General features: G+C 38.1%; 1 long non-coding RNA gene across 1 annotated transcript in view; it reads left to right on the forward strand.

Moving 5' to 3' along the window:
* Window positions 1-9,977: 9,977 nt before the first annotated feature.
* Window positions 9,978-22,841, forward strand: part of LOC140896539 (uncharacterized) — a 58,577-nt gene continuing 45,713 nt past the window's right edge. Inside the window, exon 1 of the long non-coding RNA XR_012154568.1 lies at window positions 9,978-10,033. This is a non-coding gene — a long non-coding RNA (uncharacterized lncRNA). The remainder of the gene's footprint in view (window positions 10,034-22,841) is intronic.

Raw genomic sequence — 22,841 nt, forward strand, 5'->3', positions numbered from 1 at the left:
TTTGCTTTTTGAAGAGCACTGAACACAGAGGACAAGAACATATGCTAATATTGATTCAGCAGACCACAGAGATGCTCTGTTTCCTTCTGTTTTGCATTATATATGGTGTGAAAATAGTTATTATAAACAAGAGAGTGAGACAAGCATATTCATAATAAAGTATAGAGAAATGCATACTGAATTCTAGTTAGAGCCCTGAGTCATAGAAGCCACACAATACAGAAACATCACAGCTGAAATCTTCAGCAGTAGTATTGTTTGAAGTAAAATAATTTGATGGGCAATTTAAATTTTGTTTTCTATTTATTAAGATTTCCTTTTTATATGCTTTTGCCTTGTTAGATTTGCAACAACTCAGATTTTTAACAAGGAGATTGGGTTCTTTTTATTTTAACGATACATCTTTTGGACACATTTGCTTTCCTCCAATAATTTAATATAAGAGCTAAGCTCCCAATTAAAAGCCAGTTATTAGGATTTGCAGTTAATCCAGAAGTGAAGCGGAACACTGGCAGAATTTGCCTTAGAGTTAGGCCTTATACTGATAGCACAGAACCAATTTCTCTCTTCCCCAATATACATGTTGAAAATAACATGTAATTTCCATTTATAATTAGATGGAGATTATTGTCGCTTCTGTACTTACAATTGTTTCCATTTATGTAAAATACAGAAGCTCTGTGTATTCAGTACATGAAGTGGAGAGCTCATGTGCTATTGAAAAGTTAAAGAGTAACAGCCGAGTTAGTCTGTATTCGCAAAAAGAAAAGGAGTACTTGTGGCACCTTAGAGACTAACCAATTTATTAGATCATAAGCTTTCGTGAGCTACAGCTGAGGAAGTGAGCTGTAGCTCACGAAAGCTTATGCTCTAATAAATTGGTTAGTCTCTAAGGTGCCACAAGTACTCCTTTTCTTTTTGTGAAAAGTTAAAGTGTGTAAAGGGCCTGTATATTTTAAATTGTTTATTTCACAGAACAGTATATGTTTGATCTAATCTATCAGCCACTGACAGATCTACTAGTGATTTCTACATTATAATTTCAAAACTATAGATGCATAGAACAATTTAATTTCCTGCTACATAATTTCTGACATGCTGAGAAAGAAAAATAGAAATACAGAAAACTAAGAAATGGTGATGAGCTTCTCTGAAAAGCATAACAGACCATATTTATGAAAATTTTAGTGTCCCATAAATATTACTTCACTTGGGTCTGAGTCCAACAGTTGAATATAAACTTCAAATGCCTGTTCTTTCCAGTTCTTTAAATTATATTTTACAACCTTTATTAAACTAAGATCATGATGGAGATCCTGCATTTAAAATTCCAGAAACTAGTAAATACTTAATTGCCCTGATTTTATGATGAACCAGTTGTTTTCCAATTACATATGTCTAAGGAATCTATATTGGCTTTGTGAAACTGGAAACTTTTCAGATATGTAAATTAATCTTTCATTACTATGCAGTATTCTTTAAATTAAATTACATACAGCTATCAGATTCTAGCAGTTCTTTTGCTGCAGTGAGATAATTTCTGGAGGCAAGACACCTGGCTGGGCTAGAGTGGTGATTAATTTTATGTGTTTAGGGTGCAATCATCACTCAGAAAAAGGCTTAGGGTTTGGATGATGGATGATGGGTAAAGTGCAGGCTGATAGGACATGGCCCATGAATCTGTTCTACATCATCAGTTCCTTTGATCACTGGCAGAAGTTCAGAGATACTTCTTTGAATCTGTCCGAAATAAACAAAGCTACCATATACCTTTCTGCAATATCACTTTTAAATATAGATCCACTTGGTGGAACTTTTGTTGCAACAATGCCAAAGTAAAATAAAAAGGAAATATTTCTACCTGAAGTTACATGCACATTTACCAATAAAGTAGGTGAGCGTGTGTGTGTGTGTTTGCATACACATGTATATAGCCTCGTTCTTTTTATAGATATTAATGACAGCTAATGGCAGAAAACTGATTTTTTTTTTCCTGCATGAAAACTGATATCTATGTTGACAGCAGGGATGGTATTCAACATAGCTGCTGAGAAATAGTGAAGCTTACACAGCTGTCGAGAAAAAAAACTCCTAAGTTTTATAGCAATGCTATACATCATTTCTTTTCCCTTCAGTCATGCTAGTGGCTGGGAAGAGTTGGGAATCTTTTTCTTATTGAGGAGAGTGTGAAATAGGTAGCCAAATTATGTTTCATAAATAATTCAGGGGGGGAAGAGATGGCGGTGCTAACCTGGAAAAAAGAATACTCTTTTGTACCTCAATTAGCAAAGGACAATTTGATAATTGAAAGCAAATGTTTCCTCTTTTATATTATGATTTTCACTGTTCTTTGCCCAATGCTGTCCCCTGCAGGGTATAAGAAATCAGATCTCAAGGATCAGAACTACTCAGAGGTAGTACAAAAAATTCTAGGAATAAAACAAAAAGGGAAATGGACACAGCAAATAGCTAGAATTAACGTTAGGTTCTTTATCAGATTTCATTATCAAGTTGGCATGGAACTGCTATTTCATATCAAATTACATCCTCGGATGTATGTGACTGGGTGTTAAAATACGCATCCTTTGAAAAATCTCTTGGATCTTATTTATTCAATACACTGAGTGTTCTGTGGAGATGTTATGAATTGCTAGTGCTCATATATTTCTACCGGGAGCAACACCAAATTAGCCAATTCTTTTAAGTCTCTCACCAACAGTACCTGAACACGGAAATCAAACTGAATACATGACTCCTGAAAACATTTATATCTCAATCCACTTCTTTATGGCTTTGAAACATGGAATATCAGAGGAATATCAGAGGCACTTAAATGGAACTGGTAAAACAACAACTGAAGGGCATTTGATCCCACATAAACTGAATGCAGCTTCTTTTAGACATGATATAGAATGAAGGAAAGCAAAAGGAACACTAAAAAGGAAAAAGGTGGGAGAATTGACTGGACTTGACGAATAGGATCAGCACTGCACGAAACAAAGTAAAACATAAAAAGCTGGGGGTGCATTTGCAGTCGCATTGGCCACAAAAAGAGTCATGCAGCTGTTGTTATTACTCTCCCCTTCCTCAATGGAGAGTCATCACTTTATCTCACTAGGCAAAAATACTAAAATGCTCATTAACTCTCTTGCAACACCTCAGTTTGTTTTTACTGAGTTGTATTTCATCCATAGCCATTGCACCTGAGGGCACAAGATAATTTTTTTTTTACACAAAGGGATTCTCAAGAGTGATGCGAATGTTCCTTGGCTCCACAGAGGCCAAGTGCATTGTATCATCTTCATAGCTTACTCACAATCCTGGGCCCCAGGATGAGGAGTTGTTTAGTGTCTCCAAACCAAAGACTGTCATGTAGCAGATCAAATTGTTGTTGCTGGGCCGGCTCAGTATTTGCTTGTTTGATTTAAAGCAGAGTTCTACTGTGAAAAGTTATTGGGAAAATGGTATTGTCTTCCTCAGTAGAGCTGCTTCCTATGTATATGAAGAATTACATTTGCTGACTCAGACGACAAACATACATATTTGCTGCTTTCCACTCCTTATTAGCCCTGCGGAGCAAACACAGCTAAGAGAGAATGAGTTGGATTCCATTTAATCTTGTGTATTGTAATATTGTTTTCTAAATTCCTGCTTGTTATCCCTTTGCAAGCCCAGTGAGGACAGTGGTGTTGCAAAGCTGTCACTGAGGGCATAATTTCAGCCGCAGAGCCTTTATTGCTAGTGATGATTGGTGAAAAGGAAGGAGCCCAGCTTGACTCTCAGATCCCAGCTTGAATTTGTAGCCCTAATAGTAAAAAAAAAAATCTGTAATTTAAGCAAATTTGAATTAGTTCATTGGTACAGAGCAAGCCAATGCTATATCTTCCATGATTAAATTATACCCGGTAATGCTTACAGAGGTTCAGAATGTGCTGGAAGAATTTTGTGACCTTTAAACCTTGTGAATCTGTCTAATTCCTGATTGTAAAGCTGAAGTAGTTTGTCCTTTGCAGACTGATATTGTCAGTACCTGTTTTGGAAGAGGGAAGGGTACCAATTGCTTTATAATGACCTGGTGTCCATACTGCTAATAAATCTATCAACTGCTTTAGATGCTGTAAATTATGAGGTAGTGCTGATATATCTATGAGAGGATGGGGCTGGTCTTTGGTGGCTTCATTCTTTTCTGACAGTCAGTTGGGCTGAGAGTCTATCCAATTAAGAATGAAATGGTTATGGTGGATTGGAGAGGACAAGCAGAGGATTTGGAGTGAATTTATTACTTCCTCAATTGAGGATGTTCAACCAGCATTTCACAGCCTGACAGTCTGGTTACATTCCCAGTGGCTCCCAGACAGTCACCTCACAGCAGTGACCCCAAAATTGCTTTTTATCATCTTGGGCTGGCAAGGAGTTTGTCTCTTTTTCTTTTCACACCTTGCTACAATGAACCATGCCTTAAATCCAGGAGGAACTGAAGTGAGCGTAAAATATGGGAGCTTGCTTGAATTAAAGAATATCTTGCCATGAGTACATGATACTTGGGTTCTGTGATCGAGCTGGTGGCCAGCTGGCTGCTAGGTGGAATTGAAGGTGTTGGCTTTGACCTCTAAATTCCATAGAACTATCCTACCCAAGAGACAGCTGCTCTGAACAAACCATATCGCTGCAGTAGAGATCAGCAGACATACCTCAGCTGAAGCCCCCACCATAGAGAGGGAGGTTCTGACAGGGCTCTTCATCTTCGGAATTCATTTTCCTTCCCCACCCTCCGCCAACCCTCATCCAGAACAGTTGGCTTCTGGACATGCTGTGAGACCATCTTTTACCACAAATGTTTTTGAAAAGATGAGCAGGCTAATGTTGGCTTTCCTTTTGTGCAAGATAACCTTAACTGACAATAGAGGGCAGCTAGAGGGGCAAGTACCCTGTTATGTATATTATTTAATTCTAAAATAAACCAGCATGACACCCCACAATTCCATTTGACTTTTGAGTAGAATATTACTTCTAAGAAAAACTTCAGTGCCAAGCAACCAATATTTGGAAACACAGGAACTGCCATCCTGGGTTAGACCAGTATCCTGTCACCAACCGTGGCCAGTACAAAATACTTTGAAGAAAGGTACAAGAAGCCCTGCTATGGACAGTTATGGATGACCTACAACCAGGGAAAGTTTCCACTTAACTCCCAATAGTTACAGGTTGGCTAAAGCCCTGAAGCATGATGATTTATATCCTTTGTTTAACAGCAACTGTGTGGTGCTTGGTCCATATATTTTACCTATAATGTATTATCAGCCAATTTTTATCTTTTTTTTTTTGTTAACAAAGTGCTTCTTGACTTCTGTCCTAGAGCTATTGTTCTATTAGTTGCAACCTTCTCTGCAAAATGAGAAAATAAATGATAAAACTTTGAGTCCTGTTTACATGAGAAATTTGTCTTGTAAATAACCATTTAGGTTGTAAAAAGAAAAGGAGTACTTGTGGCACCTTAGAGACTAACCAATTTATTTGAGCATACAGGAGGACAGTGGGGTGGGAGGAGGTATTGTTTCATATTCTCTGTGTATATATAAAGTCTGCTGCAGTTTCCACGGTATGCATCCGATGAAGCGAGCTGTAGCTCACGAAAGCTCATGCTCAAATAAATTGGTTAGTCTCTAAGGTGCCACAAGTCCTCCTTTTCTTTTTGCGAATACAGACTAACACGGCTGTTACTCTGAAACCTGTCATTTAGGTTGTATAGCCTGCTGTGTAAACAAATATTGTATTGATATGTGGGTGGGTGGGTAGAAGGGATTTGCACATAGTTGATTAATGTTTTAAGTTATTTCTCTAAAACAAGTCTGCATTTCTGGGGTCCAGTTTATCATGTTGTTGATGGAGGACTAGTGTACTTTATCAGAAAGTAAAATGACCTAATAATAGATATTTTCATGACAAAGAAGGCAGCTGCCAGCAAAGAGTCAGGTCAGTGCCTCCCTCCCGGGCATCTGCCATTTTGTATCCCTGTGTGTCACAGTGCAGGACCATCAAATCGTTACATTTTGAAACCCACCAATCCCTGCTGGCTCTCTGGCATATGAACATGCCTGCCAATAGGGTGTCTTGAGTGAAAATGCCCTGCTGCACCACTGCCTCTGGACTCACAGGTGTCATCCCCAAGGAGTCTTGAGGAAAAGAATCTCTAGTTGCCTTTGTCAGTACCACTCTCCCGTTGATGTCATTCTGCTGGGCTGAGCAGGCATAGCCCCTGAGAATGGCAGGAACTTCCAATATAAGTAAATATGATAAATGTGTATATGTTACAGATGCATACGCACACACTCTTCAGAAGCTATCTGGTAACTTTCTTTAAGGTATCTCTACCACTAAGAGTACTATTAGTTGATATTTATAGGAGTGCCCAGAAACTCAGTTCTGTTGCTCCATTATGTTAGGCATTCTACAAACATAGACACAGACACATTCACAGTTCAGAGGAGCTTACAGTCTCCCGCAAACACGTCCCGCATGTTCTTAACTTTAAACTTGAGGTCAATGGGACTACTTGGATGTTTAAAAGTAAGCCTGTGTAATCTTTTACAGGATCTGGGCCTAAGACTTCATGGTAGTATACGATTAAAAAGATCCATTACATAAAAATAATCCCTTATTCCCTTCTTGAACATTTTTGTAATAAGTGCAGTCTATATTGCCACCAAGATTTAAAGTTTTTTTCTTTAAATAGCATATTATCTAAGAAGAGAAAACTGATTTAAATCACATATTCCATCTAATGATTGCAAACATATTCAGTTAAACCAATATAAAATTAATTCTCTGTTTGCCATTGGGGGTCATTCTTAGTGCATTTGTTTGGATGGCAGTTAGAAAAAAATGTGATTAGCCTAAGGGTAAACTTTTTTCTTTTGAAATATAGAAATATTCCTAAAAGTACAACAGATGAATAAACATTCTTTACATTAGAGGCATCTGTTTAGGAAGAAGTTGTTTCAGTTTTCAAATATGAAAATGTAATTTTAGCATTCAGGATAGTGGTAATTTAAAATAAAACAAGAACAATAGTCATTAAATGGCTGTGTTTCTGGACTTAGATTGATGCTTAACACATTGATCTTCTTCACCAGAAGCTTTCCATATTCCATCTGTTAGAATCTTTGACCTTTTCTTAACACCATTAAAAGATAAAATGTTAATCTACTGAAAAAAGATGCATGACCTTTTAAAAGTGAACTGTACCACTTTAGAGTCTGCCATCATTAAAGAACTTTATGCTCAGAAGCCATGCATTATGTGTATCATAGCAATTTAATTGTTTAGAATAGTGTAATTGTTCAACCAAGATGATATATACCAAGCATTCCATAAATTAGAACTAGAACGATGTGAACTTTTGAAAAAAACTGACCAAGTTCATTTGTCAGTCCAGGGCTCACTTTCAGTTCTAATCAACTACAACTCTAATTTTTTTGTTCTTATTATGCTAAGATGTATGTCTGGGAGCCATCATTTAAAATAATAATTAAAAAAAGACAGCACCTCGTAACAAATAAAACTACACCATGGCTGTTTGGGACCCCCCCCGGCAAATTATGTGTTTTTATTTATTGAAGTTCAGGCCAAAAGTATGAAACTCATATTTCAAATTCAAGCATTTAAGAACATGCTTAACTTCCAGCACGTGGTTAATTCCCTCTGGCTTCCAGGTAAGCCCATGCTTTCCTGATTGAAGGGTTTCCCTGAATATAGCCAGAGACGACAAACTGAATGATTATTATGTAATTTAACTTTACCCTATGCCATGATATGTGCTATAGAAATAAGAGAGAGACGCAATTCCTTGCTAAAGAATCTGTAAATACAGCAATCTGATTAATGCTATGGCTACCTAAGAAGTGCATAGCAAATGACTCCAGAAAGTCCATATGGGCTCCTCTTTAGAATAAGATGTTCTAGTCTTTGACGTACAGTGCTAGAGCCCCAAAATCCCACCTGTGCTACAGAAGAGTGTGTCTTTTTAAATGAGCTCAGAATTATTCAGTGGAGTTTTCCCTGCAGAGTAAGTGATCCTCGGATAAAGCATTAAGGCTCTAGGACTATAGAAGTTCTACTCAAATGTGTATTAATTATTTATTGTTGCTGTTATTATTTATTTGTATTGCGATAGCACCAAAGGGTCCCAATCATGGCCCAGGACCTTGATTGTGCCAGGCACTGTACAGACCCAGAACAAAAGGATAGTCCCCACCCCAAAGCTCTTACAATCGAACTATAAGATAAGATACAGCAAAGAGATACAATGAACAGACGTAGGGAGTAGAAGGCAACAATGAGACAGTACTGATCAGCCTGATCAGCAGTGGTTACACCACAACAAATCCCTAGCCCTCGTTGAGTTTTTTATACGCATCACAGCAGAGGGGAATGTTAAGGAGGAGCTTGGAAGGACAATGAGGTGAGATTGTGGATGTTTGTGTTGCCAACTCTTGCAATCTTAGCTTGAGTTTTGCTATATTTGTGCTTCCTTAAAGCCCTAGCTGCTGGAATCCTATTACATGGGGTACTTAGCAGTCATTTTAAAAAAGACAAAGTTTCTAGCCCTCCTGGTTGCACAGACAATCACAAACCCTAATAAAAAGACTCCAAATGTTATTTTTTTAAATCTCAATTTTTCCTCCAATCTCACTATTTTTGACGGCTGATATTCACTGGGAGCTCCTCCCATCCAGAAAGGGAGCATAGAAGAAACTATGAAGTAGAATTTTGAAAACTTTAACAAATAGGCAGACATTTTCCTCTGTAAATACTTCTAACTCTTAATTAAAACTCTCTGTATAGTTTTCTGCTCCTGCAGAGTTTGTTTAGGTGAGTTTATTTATATTTTCTCTCTGTTAAATAAATTTTCTTTAACCCAAGCATTTCATATCCAAAGTGAATAATACCGCCTTTTTCATTCTGAATTTTTATTACACTCTTTCCCTATATTAACCTGTTCCACCCCAACCCTCATCCCAGTTTATCTCTGCAAATTTCCTCGCTTCCATATTCTTCCCCCTAGGTCATTGATATTGAAAGCAAGCAATTTATGTTTCTTAGTGTTCAGTGATGTGGCACTTCACTGGATGCATAGTATACTAGCTACCAAGATGACAGTCAGTGTTGCTCTGGAAAGCATATATTTCCAGTGCATACCATGTGAAAGCCTGTAGTGAGTGGTGTGGACACAGCCAACGGGGGTGTCACTGGCAGAAAAGCACAGTCATGTGCCCAGTGCTGTGGAGGAAGGAAGAGTGTAGTGATCTGCATGTTTGTGTTCAAGGATAGACAGGATTTGGACCTATTTTTCCTATGGTCCATTCGATCTGTAGGTAACTTAGCTTGCCCTGCCGGTTGCACATTACTGGTGGCCTGCCTTTCAGAGATTTAATTCCACCTCTGAAGGCAGTAGTACCTCAAGAAAACATGAGTATTTCAAGTAAGTCCACCCTTCTATGCATTTTTATGTGGAAAGGGAGGATACGATCCACAGTAATTATTTCTGTGTCTACTAAGTATGACTACAAAATAATCTACCAAAGCTATTATTACTACCTAATTAGTGTTTCCAAATAAAACCTACATAGTTACCGTACTGCTTGCTGTTACTTCACAATGTAGTAGTCGTCCTTAAACCTTTTGTGGATACTCATCACTAGTTACTAAACAAAGCCTAAATGCTACAGGCCTTGCCAACAAAACTATTCCTCTTTTTCACTGTGAAACTGGATGTGAAAGAAAAAGTGTCAAACTGTGCTGCTCTTAGAAACATTAAGGCAGCATATAAATAGAATAGGAAACCTGTTAAGAAAGTTCTGGTCTTGCATTTACGTGTTCATTACCGTTTTGGACAAAGGGAGTCTGCAATTAATATTTTCCATTTCAAAACGTAACTTTCTTTTTCCTTCATAATAGGTTTATACTGTTTTCTATGGAGCAGCTGTCCATAACCAGGAACTCCTCATCCACTTGCTGATCAATACTATATACAGTAAGTGACGTGTAACTCAGCTTAATTCTCTTGTGTCTTGATGAAATAATTTCTTCCCTGATCAAACAAATCTGCTGTTTACCATAATCTCAATTTAACACCTTCTCCAAGTGCTCAGCATTACTGTCTGCGTCTGAATAGGTTTTGCAAAGCAGAAATAAATGCCAGGAAAAACCAAACAAGTCTTTTCTCCTTTTCTTGAAAGTTGGAACAGGCTTTGGGTTTTTATCACAGTGACAGGTTACATGGTAAACAAAGTTCAAGATCTTTGGTTTGGCCATTAACGATAAGAATTGGCTGGACCCAAACAAAGCTGAAGGGAACAACACTTGAATGAAGACCAAGTTACACATTAAGGCAGTTATTCTAAAGGAAGTGTCTCATGTCTGCGAAGTAAAAATGTGTTCCTTCTGTACAGTAGGGCAGTTAGGGCACATTGCTCCTGTCTCACCAAGGAACTTATGAGAATGGAATCGCCAGCTAATGTGCAATATGGAAAAAGGGGCTTTTGGAAAATATTCTGCTTCTTAAAGGCTAATTTATTTGTTAATGTTAGGGGCATGGCTGGAAGGGGCTTAGCCTCAGCAAAACCGGTAGCCAGTCCCTGTTTGATCACATTACCAAGAAAGACTGTAAGAGAGTAATTTTAATAAAAGACTCTCTTGCTCAAATTGGGCAGGGGCACTTTATCCCTTGGCCAGCAACTAAAGGTGTAGCCAAGTCCCTCATTTGTATCATGTAGGATTTATCTAGTTCCCTCTTGTTCTTAAGCAAACCAAGTTGCATCCAAATCCAAGCTGAGTCATACAAAAGGTTCTCTAAGAGCCCAAACACCACATTAGCAGCCTCACTCCAAGACAGTCTCTGAAACAACTCCCAACATGCATGCCTGTGAAGCTCATCAGGGAGCCAGATGCTGATCTTGAGAAGAGTAACTCCTGCAAACTTTGACATCTTATTCCTCTAACTTTTAAGGAGAATTGTGGAGGGTTCGAATTTGGACAAATGAGTTGACAGCCTTTTTCATTTAAAATTCTAGAAATACTATGCACAATATTTAAGTGCTAGCTGTAAGGGGTAGAAAAAAATATTTTCAGACAGAATATATTTTTATGTTTAAACATGTGTATGCTACATTTTTCTTCATCTGGGATAGATCTTTGGCTTTACAAGAATTACTGTGTATTGTGTGAAGAAATGACGGCACAAAATCTTTATGTAGCCTTTGTGAAATACTATGATGAGTTTTCATCTTAGGTAAATAGCATAACTCTGCTGAATGCTGTATATTTGCCTGAAACTGAAAGAGTTAAAGGGATTTAGGAATTATTCCTCCTAATATCAGCTGGAGTTTGCATGACTGAAATTTTAGACCATTTTCTTCTTGTACATAGGAGTATATAATTCCTGCATGGCCTAGAAATCTTTTCTTTTTGACAGCTATACTAGACTGTTTATCCCAGATCACTAAGTTTGGATGTATGAAGAATACTATATGCGGTGGTTTTGTGTCAAGCCCAAAGCAAACAACCATTTTTACTGGATATCTGATCCACTAAAAGATGGACAGTGTTTTGAATTATATGTGTACGTTTCGTTAGATACCTCTCTGTGGTCCTGCAGAGACATATACCATTTCGCTACGTAACTGTCATACCATTACTCAACCACAACTGCAAACTTTCATATACACTGTACATACATAATCAGAGTGGGCTTGTCTGGGCACAACGTTTGCCTCTAGAAATAGGGCATTTTAAAGCATATTGACACATGCATGAAATGAAAAACACAAGTGGTACTAAAGAGTTCAGTTCCCCTATAAGGGGCATCAGTGGCTCTTAATGTTTTGGGGGAAGCTTTAGTAGAACACAGAATTGCTGTTCTACTAAAAACAGCTATTACCAGCAGGACAGTGGGGTGGGAGGAGGTATTGTTTCATGATTTCTGTGTGTATATAAAGTCTGCTGCAGTTTCCACGGTAAACATCTGATGAAGTGAGCTGTAGCTCACGAAAGCTCATGCTCAAATAAATTGGTTAGTCTCTAAGGTGCCACAAGTACTCCTTTTCTTTTTGCGAATACAGACTAACACGGCTGTTCCTCTGAAACAGAATTGCTGCTGTCTCACAGTCTTCTAGATATTGCTTAAACCATCCAAGATACTCGATAAACTGGGCATTTCTGCCAAGGGGAAAAAAAAAGCCTAGCTTGTCTGAATCCTAATGTGGAGTAATCTGAGATGTATTCATTCTTCCTCTGAGTTTTTGGCTGCCAACAAAACTATTGTATGCAGTGTTTTTGTAGCTGTGTTGGTCTCAGGTTATCTAACAACACTATTGTAACTTCTATTACACTTATTGCTTGTCAGGGTTACTTTAGTGTTGTTGTTATTTGTCTGTATGTCACTAGAACCTGGAGGCCCCAGGACGCCATTAGATGCTTTACACATTTTGAGTAAAAATAGATGGTCCCTGACCCGAATAGCTTACAGTCTAAATAGACAAGACAAACACAGGAAGGGGGAAAGGGATATAACATCCAAGCAGAGGAAACAGAATGGTGGGTTTGCCAAAATCATGTTGGCTCCACAAACTTTTTTCATGTGTTTAGTTATATGGATTTTTTTGTTGTTGTTTTAAAAATAATTTCTGGGTGGGATTTTGTTTGGCTGATGGTACTGTGCTTTACATTGTCTCTACCCCTCCTCATCCCTATCTGCTGATTTGACAGTTTCCACAGTGCTCACAGCCCCAGTGATCCAAGGACTCTTTACCTTTCTAGTGACTCAGGCAGCACAGGGCATGTACACTTGGTGTCAGGTGTGTTTTCCCCCCTCTCTCTTACCCCTAAGGCTCTGCATCATGGGTGCCTTCAACCAATTGACTGTTGTTACTCAGAATGTCTGATATAAATACATTGCAATAAGTAAAGTGAGCTATTACCAGCTATGTGTAGGATGGAAGGAGAATTTGATCTAAAATGATATATGGCCCTTGTAAAGTGGGGAGCAAGGATGGGATGAGTAGGGCAGTTAAAAGTATGGGAGCTTATTTATTCAGCTATCCTCCTTTAGTGCAATGAATCTTAAGGACACTGTCAAGGTTTGCAAGCCCATAAATTAATCTACTAATGGTTACAACCTGATATAACAGCCATGTTAGTCTGTATTTGCAAAAAGAAAAGGAGTACTTGTGGCACCTTAGAGACTAACCAATTTATTTGAGCATAAGCTATCACGAGCTACAGCTCACTTCATCAGATGCATACTGTGGAAAGCCTGATATAGAAAGTCTCCTGGATTTTAATGGGCCAGATTTTCAGACAGATATGCAACTGCACCGTGAGTTTGTGTGCTGAGATGGCCAACAAGGGATCCACTTAATGCTAGCTGTAGTGACTTGTGATGTAAAAACCCTCTCCATTATTAGAGAGTGAAATGAGCAAACCAATTAATTTCAGCAAAGGCCTGCAAAACTCTCATCACTGTTGCTTATAGTGACCTCAGTCTATTGCTACAAAAACAGCCAACCTTATTTTCAGCTCCCTTCAAAATACAGCTAAATCAGTGTTTGCTCAATGAATAAAAGGGAAAATTGTGCATATTTAAAGATCTTAAAATCAAAGTTATTTAAAAAGAGGAATATTAAATTCTCTTACAAATGTATTGATGCTGCTGACCCTTTAAGATTATACTCAGCTCCTACCATCTACCAGCATTCTTGCCAGGCAGCCTGTACAAATATTATTATTACTTAAATAGACTCCAAATCATTACACTGTGTTTTTACTTTGTATTGAAGTTATTTAAATATAGTTTTCTTATGTTGTGATCCTTTGACAAATGCTTAAAGAGTTAGCACATTGTTAGCAACAGTGAAAAGGAAATGGATGCCTGGCAGGAGGAAAGACAAATAATTTTCTCATGCTTGCTGGGCTGTTTCTGTAGTGTAAATCAACTGTTCTTCTCTGAAAGTAAAAACTTATTCCAAGGTGTCAACAAAAGTAAAGTAATTAGGGAAGGAAATGTAATTCCTCTCTGCCTTCCCTTGATTCTCCCCTCCCAGCCCCACATGTTCATAAAGTATTTAAAATTATGAACATTGGTAGATTAATTGGTGCAAAAAAGCAAATTAGGGCCCAATCTTGCAAACACTCCTGTAAGTAATCCCACTGACTGCGCTCACATGAGAGCGTACGTTTCGGTACGTAAGTGTTTGCAGGACTAGGGGATAAGGGATCAATCCTGCAAGGTGCTGAGCACCCTAGTCCTGATCTAGTAAAGCACAGGCTTAATTCTAAGCACTTGAGTAGTGGGTCAACTCACGTGACTAAACATCTTGCTGGAGGAGGATCAGTTCACTCAGCACCTTGCAGGATCTAACCCTTAATGTTTAACTTGGAATAAAGTGGAAACATCATGGTGCTGCTTTGAGCAATGAATTTGATTTTTTTTTTTAAACAACAAAACTTTGCCAGCCTCACTTGTGCTTCTGGTTCAAGTATGTAATAAAATTAACTACTGTAATTTGCTTCCTCCACAATTTAGCTCTCAAATCCTTTGCTGCAAAAGCAGCTGTAAACCTCAAAGGCATATTTTTTTCTTAGTGTTAGCAATTAATATGCCACAAGTCTTTGCATAAATAACTTGTCTATTTTAAAGCAACTCAGATGAGCTATTTCATTTTATATGACTGTTAATTAAGATGTTGATTAGCCCTGCTATTGAAGCATTGAAACCCTTTCTAAAAGAAATGGCCACTGTTCCAATTTTATTTTAATTAGTTGGACTTTGAGGTTATTTACTGCACTGTCATCTATCAAAGCAAAGCTATTTAATTTGATGATCAGTCCAAGCAGGTAGCATGCAGAGTTTCACATTTGCCTGTAAGCAGCAATATGATTTAAGGTCATTTAAGAGTCATCAGCCTCACAGATGGGAAAATGCAAAGTATCTAAAGGGGAAAATAACAATTGTCTTGTCAAATAAAATCCGAACATAGTATTTTGTGTGAACACCCACCAGTTTCCAGCAATTTTATACAGAGCGTGTTTCCCTTTGGGCGGAGAGTGTTAGGTCTTCCCTTTCATGCATCCTTCCATTGAGACACAGTAACCCCCTCGGGAGGTGAAACCCACCCAGATATTTGTGATTTTAAAACTTCATTTACGTCACTTTCAACAGAGATGGATCATTATTCTGGGATAAAACCACATCCTGCACAATGAAGAAAACAGGCAACATTTGACCTGAAAGGGGAAAAAAGGCAACTTTAAAGTGTTAAAAGAAACAGACAATGTTAAAGCCGCTTCAGGAAACAAATTCTCTCTGTAATGTAATGTAATTATAATCTTTTCTAGCCTAAGTATAGTGCCCTAGAGATTACTATAAGTAACTTATAATAGAATTTTTATTAGTGGCAGTAATTTTTTATGATAATTAGTGTAATCTGCAGCCAGTAAAATCAGAAGATATATAGTTATATCTTTTGTACACGAAAAATATTTCTTCAGACAGTTGAAACGTTAGGTAAGAAAATTGTATTATTTTATAATCATTGTACACTTTCATGTTTTGACTGCTTGGAATTCTTTTTTTTTTTATTTAGTTCTTTCTACTTAATATTATACTCAGTAGCCCAAATAAAGTAGGCTCTCCCCCACCCAGTTCTGGGTAAGCAATTTACGTTTGTTTCCATTGATAAACCTTGTTCTGTCTCCTCTTAAACACCACTCTTGGTGAAGTTTAGCATTTTTAAAAATCTTTCTCCTAGATGTGAGGTTAATCTTGCCTAATACTCAGCATTGTACTCATCAGTGAGATTACCTTGCCTTATTGATTAACGTTACTGCAACAGCTCTTAAAATAAATGAAGAGCATACTGTAACACTGTCTTAATTCTGTAAAAGGCCAGATTATGGCATATAGCCACTGGGTCAGTGTTAGAGGTGAGACAATACAGCATCACGCAAGGGATGCCCCTAACGTACAGTCCCTCTCCAAGCTCCCAAATGTACAATGGGAACACACATGCTACAATGTTCCTTTGGTAGCCCGTCCCATAAGTCTGGCCAGCTCTGCAGGCCACTGCAGAACTAGGCTATGGCTGAAACTCTTCACCTTTGGGGTGATTTGCATCCCAAAGAGTGCGAGAAGGAAACAGCATCCCAGAGCATGGGGACTGCTACCAAGTCTGGCTTTTGTGCAGAGCGCATAAAGGAAGAAAACAGCCCCTTGCATACCCACACAAGGGCCAGCCACAATCCCACCTCTGCTGTTCAGTACCATAGCCTGCAGTCCTCTCTTTGCTCACGCAAATCCCCCACTGAAACCGGTGAGAAAGAGTGTGTAAAGAAAGAGTAGAACACCAAGAGCTGACTCTTTCTGCAGCCACTTTGCAAAACAGGAGTTGAACTGTAAGCTGGACTCATTAGTTTGGCCGTTTAGTTCACTAATAATAAAAGAAGAACCAGAATATTATTTTTCCATGCTTGTTTGGATGGCAGGATATTTTCCTTTAAAGGGGAGAAAGAAAGAAGACTGCCCTCAAAGATGAATTGAACCACACAGAGTGCAGATGGCTCTGAAGAAGATACTATTCAAATGCTTTGTCTATAGCCTGTTGCTATTCTCTGTTCTTGTCCCAGCAGACAGTAACCCCTAGCACTCTCTTTACCTGCATCATCCTCACCAGTCACCATAGTATGATGATGGCCTGCAGGAAAAAGAAGCAAGGAGACTGAATGGACTGCATTGAGGAATTCTGAGGGCTGATCCATAGCTGTGTGGTAGGCAAAGAAGGGTTTTTCCACCTCCATGGTAGCCTAGAAAACTTCATGTTCAACAGAATTATATCAGTGGTGAACGACCAGGTAAAACCACTTTGTTTCCACTCTGCTGCAGAGTTGAATGTTTAAGACTGGGAGTAACTTTCAACCTGCTTTGGAGAGTAGATTCCTTATATTTGGGCAGAGTCAAATTGGGGGAGGGCACGGGTGATGCAGTGATACTTTTCCAGGCTCCATCCATGAACAGTAGATTGTGCAGATATTCCAAATATGATCATCTATGTTTGGGCCTCCCTCAGTAGGGTCTGCTCTGATCGCATTTGACCATGAAGGAAAGTAGCAAAGCTATTTCTGCCTTTCCAGACTTTTTTAAGGCAGCAGGTTGAAGAGGGGGTGGTGTTTTAGGCAGAAGGGATAATGGGGTTTTGCTTTGGAGGTTAGGAATAGGCCACTAGCAGACATTGGATTATGTGAACATTTGTATATGTGCCTTCAATACATTTTTTGATTGCACATATGTCTAGAGATTAGAACAGGTGCATGTGACATGCCTAAATAAGTGAAACTCAAATTGGATATTCTCAGTCCAGAAGCACTCGTCTGGGGAATTTAGGTGACTGAACTTTTATAGATGGTGTGCAAGTAAAACATGTCTTTTAAAATCATAGTCTGTCAAGGGACAGTGCAATTTGTTTTGGGAAAATACTAACTATATTAAATTGCATATAAAATACCCCAAACTTTTGTGTCCCTCCCATGGGATGCAAAACAGCCCCCAAATCCAGAGATATATAGAGGCATGTCCCTTGCAATGACTGGTATTAGATTTTGAGGGTTACTTTCTCAGGAATTTTGGCATTTACCATGATACTACATCTGGTAAAAGTTTAACTGAAAAATTACCTATTCCTGAAGTCAAATAAGTATTTTCTGCCAGTTTAAATGTATATCCCATACTGGATGGTTTTCATCTACCCTGGCGCCTGTTAAGTAACAAATCATGTTTCTTGCCTCCTGAGATGAACTTCAAAGTATGTAAGTAAAACATTATATAGAAGCCACATTACAAGTGATGAATAGTATTCTGTTGAGTTCTCCACAGGAACACAATATTTCTAGATCATAAGAATAGTGATAAAATCCTCAGAAGTGTGAGCTATGTACCCACACAACAAATTCACCAGTCAATAGATAATATGGAGAAGACAGAATCAGCAGCAAAGCAGAGAAACACAGGGCTCTATCTGAGACATCTAGACCATGTCCAACTCACACTGTAGTCAGTGGAAAGATATCCAGTGATTCCAGTGGAAATTGGATTGAATTCTTTGTCACCAGGGAGTGTTGTAGCCTGTGGGAGTGCAAACCAAAGAAATCTGAGGTAGAAAAGGAGACAGCTGTTTGGTAACCTCTTCATCTTCAGACTATAGAAAGCACAAAGGACTGAATTTGGTCCATTACGTTTTTTAAATAAAAATAAATAAATAAATAAAAATATCAGGCATTCAAAATTTTTCATCATTTTTTTTGTTTGTTTTTCAATGAAACAAATAAAAAAATCCATTTTTGAAAATCAAAACATGTTTAGTTTTGTTTTCTTCTCCATTTCCCTTCCTTTGTCCCCTTTTTTCCACTTCCAAATTAAAACAAAATGAAAGGAAAGACCAAAAAGCTGAAAACCAAAAATGTTTCCATTGCCAAAAATGTTTTGGTTTTCAGTTTTTCATCACAAACAAACAAAAATTGAAATGAAAACTTCTGTGAAAATTTTCATTTTGGTCAAAAAACTTTGTTTGTTTGTTTTAAAAAGAAAGTTTTCATGAAAACTTTTCAACCAGCTTTTAAAAAAAATTGAACAATTTTTAATGTAAGAGACATGGATAATCAGACATTTTAGATACAGTATATGATTGCAGTTACAACACAGTGAAGAATTTATTATCAGTAGAACAATGGCTAATAAACTAGTAGTCATACACTACAGCCTCTTTTTCTGGGTAGTTTCCAGATCGCTCTGGCAATGGTGATAACACCCTTTCTACCTCAAGGAAGGAAAGACTATCTAAAGGCCAACATCCCAATTGTGTTTGTAAAGAAAAAAAGTCACTCCTCTGGTGGGACATGAAATGATGACCTTCAAAAGTATTCCTGATCGTCCTTTAACTTTTGCTTACTTGTTGCAAAGGCACGACTGTGGTGCAACGGAAGTGCCCAGTTCTTATTGAGAAAGCAAGTTCTGTACTTCAGTAAAAGAATGTGTGGCGTCTGCTGAAAGAAAAGATAGGAACGTGTGGGTAGGAATGTGATAGAGTGCACATAAAATAAGTGAAGACAAGTGTCCTCATGCTTGCTACAGTGGTGATGTGTGTTATCTCAACATGTTATCAGGAGATAAGATGTTTGCATTCCCATGAGCCAATGCAAGTTGTCACAATTTAAACTTGCAATTATTTCTTATGGAAATAACAGCATGGGACAAAGCAGGCCAGATTAGTACTTTGCATCCTTGCAGTCGCAAAGATTATAGCTTTTCCCATACTGAAGGTACTGTTGAAGGGTCAAGATGGAATGAAAATATGTCATTCTGTTTCTCATTGGATTCTTTTATTTCTCTTGTAAGGACAAGATTGACTAAAATGGTTTGTTTTCAACTCCCTCTTTTTCCCTACTTGTTAGCTTTGTTCACCACTAGGCTGCTCAGAATATTTTTGAAGAAAAAAACATTACGCCAAAGCCAAAACATTTCACTGAAACAGATTTTGAAGACATTTTTGGCAATAAGGTTTTTGAGGTCCAGGGTGGACATGAGAGAGAGAGAGAGAGGAGTTGAAAACCTGAGGTTTTCAGTCCAAAATCAAATGTTTTGACACAATTCCCTTTCACAAAATGGTTTTGTTTTCATTCCGATGTGGAGCCATTTTTTTTTAACCTTGAAAGTTGCCTCAAAATGGGATTATCATTCTCCAGCTGGTTCTATACTTCATCCATTAATTAAAGATTAACAATCCAGAATTGTTGTTTTATTCCAGAATAGCTGGTCAGAAAACTTCTGTGTGACATAGAATGTTGATACCAATATTTAATGGTATTGTCTCCTGCCTTGCAATCTGTGAACTTGTGTGAGTGTATATACCATGTGATGCTAAGGTAGAACACACCACATATGGTAATTAGTTTCATATAATTACTGCAGCAATGTTTCTTGTAGCTACTGTGTGTGCCAGGTTGCCCCAGGTACTTTACGTATCCAGCTTTTTGTCAAATTAGTCATTTTTAAATTACTATCTGTTTTGCCCATTGAAGCATGACACACCTTTTGCTAACCCCACCTCCTTTTCAAGCTGTGCTGTGCCTAGTGTTTTTGAGGGAAGGGAATAGGAGGCATGAATTTCCACAGTGTGTAAAATAACAGGACAAATGTGTCACAAATTTTTTTTTATAGGAAAAAGTCTGTAACAATCCACCATTTTCTTCCCCTTTTTCTGGTTTTGTGAATGGAGATAGGTAAAAGGTCAAGCATGTTTTAGATCTCGTGGCCATTCCCCTCTACCTAATTTTTTTTATGTCCTTTCTTATGTTACATTGTTAATTTCATGCTCACGAGCATGAGGAACTAATACTACAGGCTTGAATCTAGCATGCTGTGGGCAGCTACTGTACAAGCTTTTCCACACAGCTTTGCCAATCTTTTAGTCCTAAGCATCAATATCCCTGTTTGTCCAGGCCAGGGCCTCTCTTAAATAGGAGAATACTTATTGTGTCCAATTGTCTGGTTGCTTTGTGCTGTGAATAAATGGAGAATGTGACGACAACCCACATTCATGTTCACTTGTGACCAAAATCAGATTTGAACCCTGGTCCCTACATATGACCTGGACGTTTTATAAAGAATCTGTCTTTGGGCTGAAAATGCCATAAATAGCATATGGTGGTATGTGGCCATTAAAAGAGAAGAAAAGTAACGTGATAATATTGCCAGAAAGAAGGTAGGCAGTTTAATTTTTGAAAGCTGTGATTTTAGATTTAGCTACCTGTTAATCAGCAACATTTTAGCAAGACTTTCCTTGTGCTATCCTTTTGAACGTCGGTACTGGTAATACTGTATCTTTTGAACACGCAAATTGGGAATTATTTTCACTTCCTTTGTTAGATTTAGACTAAAACAATAATTTCCTAGACTAAATGAGTGAGAGCGTGTGTGTGTGTATAACAGCTAAACAATGCTCTCAGATTCTCACTCAAATAGCTAAAAGGGTATTTAGGTGCCAGGTATCCATCTGAACATTCAAATGCAGGGTTTGTGCAACCCATTTTGAGGCAATCATTGGAAAGTGGAGCCCCCGGTAAACAGATAAACGGACCTAGAAGAGTAGTATTTGTAGTTCCCTGCACACGCCTGTATTCCTTTTCATGTCTCAACATTTGCCACTTAGAACAATTATGTTCCAAGAAATCAGCATTTACCCACTGTTCTCTCACTTTGGTCGATGATATACCACAGTTATTTCATATTCTAAGCATGGGAAATAACTGTGATATCTGGGATACTGTAGTTTGGTAACTACAGGCTTCTTAGTGGCAACCACTCTTCATGCAATAGATATCAGTCTGAGTTACTCATACAGACTTGACTCAGTTCAACCAATGGCTCAACAGTAACTCAGAGTGAGAAATCTGCAAAAATTATCAATTGATTTCCAATCCAGCAAACTCTGATATTTTCACCTTATTTACATTTTATACTCTTCAGTCTTTCTCACCGTATTGTTATGTCTGGAACAAGCCTGCATTTCAGCGCATTCCATGATCACATGTATCATAGAATATCAGGCTTGGAAGGGACCTCAGGAGGTCATCTAGTCCAACCCCCTGCTCAAAGCAGGGCCAATCCCCAGTTTTTGGCTCAGATTCCTAAATGGCCTCCTCAAGGATTGAACTCACAACCCTGCATTTAGCAGGCCAATGCTCAAACCACTGAACTATCCCTCCCCCTAGAACATGAGGCGCTTAAAACAAAACTTTAGAATTACACAAGTTGATCAGTTTTTTATATAAAAATTGATCAATGTGTGAAATTTGGGGTGGGGTGAATCATCTACAGAGTACTTGAATTAATAGAAAATTCTTTCCCAACCTATCTCTAACTTTGGTTAGCTTAGAGCTGAATGATGCAGTCTGTATTCCAGAAAAGCTCCCATTGGAAGTTATAGGGAATTTTGCTTGAGTAAGGACTGCAGAATTTAGCCCCTATTTAGTAAAAACATGTTTTCTCTCTCAGCACTGTAAGGAACCTCTGTACTGTGTGTTTTGCTACAAAAGGAGGGTTGAAGTTAGAATATTTTAGATCAGTCTCTCCCACTCATGGACACACACAGTTCTTCTGATAGTCATATTTTTCATTCTCTTCTTGTTACAAAAAATTAATGACATTTAAAACCTTTCATTCCCTAATGTTGGCAGCAGGAATTTCACTGCATAGCTCCCAGTGGCAGCAGTGGAATATGCCAGGTGCCAAAGGCGTTTTTTGCAGTTCCTTTGACTTCCTTTTAGTTCTGATAAAATGACAGTGGTTGTAAGTAATACTATGTGTGATGCTCTCGTGGTTTCTAACTGCAGAGAGCTTTTAAGGGGGAAAAACAGTTTATACATTGTAATACCAATGACATTCAGGTCATCCACAGATATTCTGGTTTATTGATTGTATGTAGGTCGTGTAGTTTGCAGATGACTACATATTGGGGGAATCATTTGGACAAGAACTTAAAAAACCCCTCAGTGCTGTCTGCTCTGCATGGGTATTAAAGATCGCATAGGATCTTTGGTAAATGTAGGGGTTTTCTCTGATGCCTTTAGTCAAAATGTCCTTTCCCTGTTGTGTTATGTAGTATGCTACATACTCTAATGGGGGTACAAAGTAGTGGTAGAAAGAATTTCACTGCATTGTTCACTTATTTCTTTGAGACTACATCCCAAAAAGCCAGATTCAATTTTTAGAGGCTTATCTTGATGGTTTACATTTT

Source organism: Lepidochelys kempii, chromosome 12 (genome assembly GCF_965140265.1).
Source record: "Lepidochelys kempii isolate rLepKem1 chromosome 12, rLepKem1.hap2, whole genome shotgun sequence".
Classification (NCBI taxonomy): Eukaryota; Metazoa; Chordata; order Testudines; family Cheloniidae; genus Lepidochelys; species Lepidochelys kempii.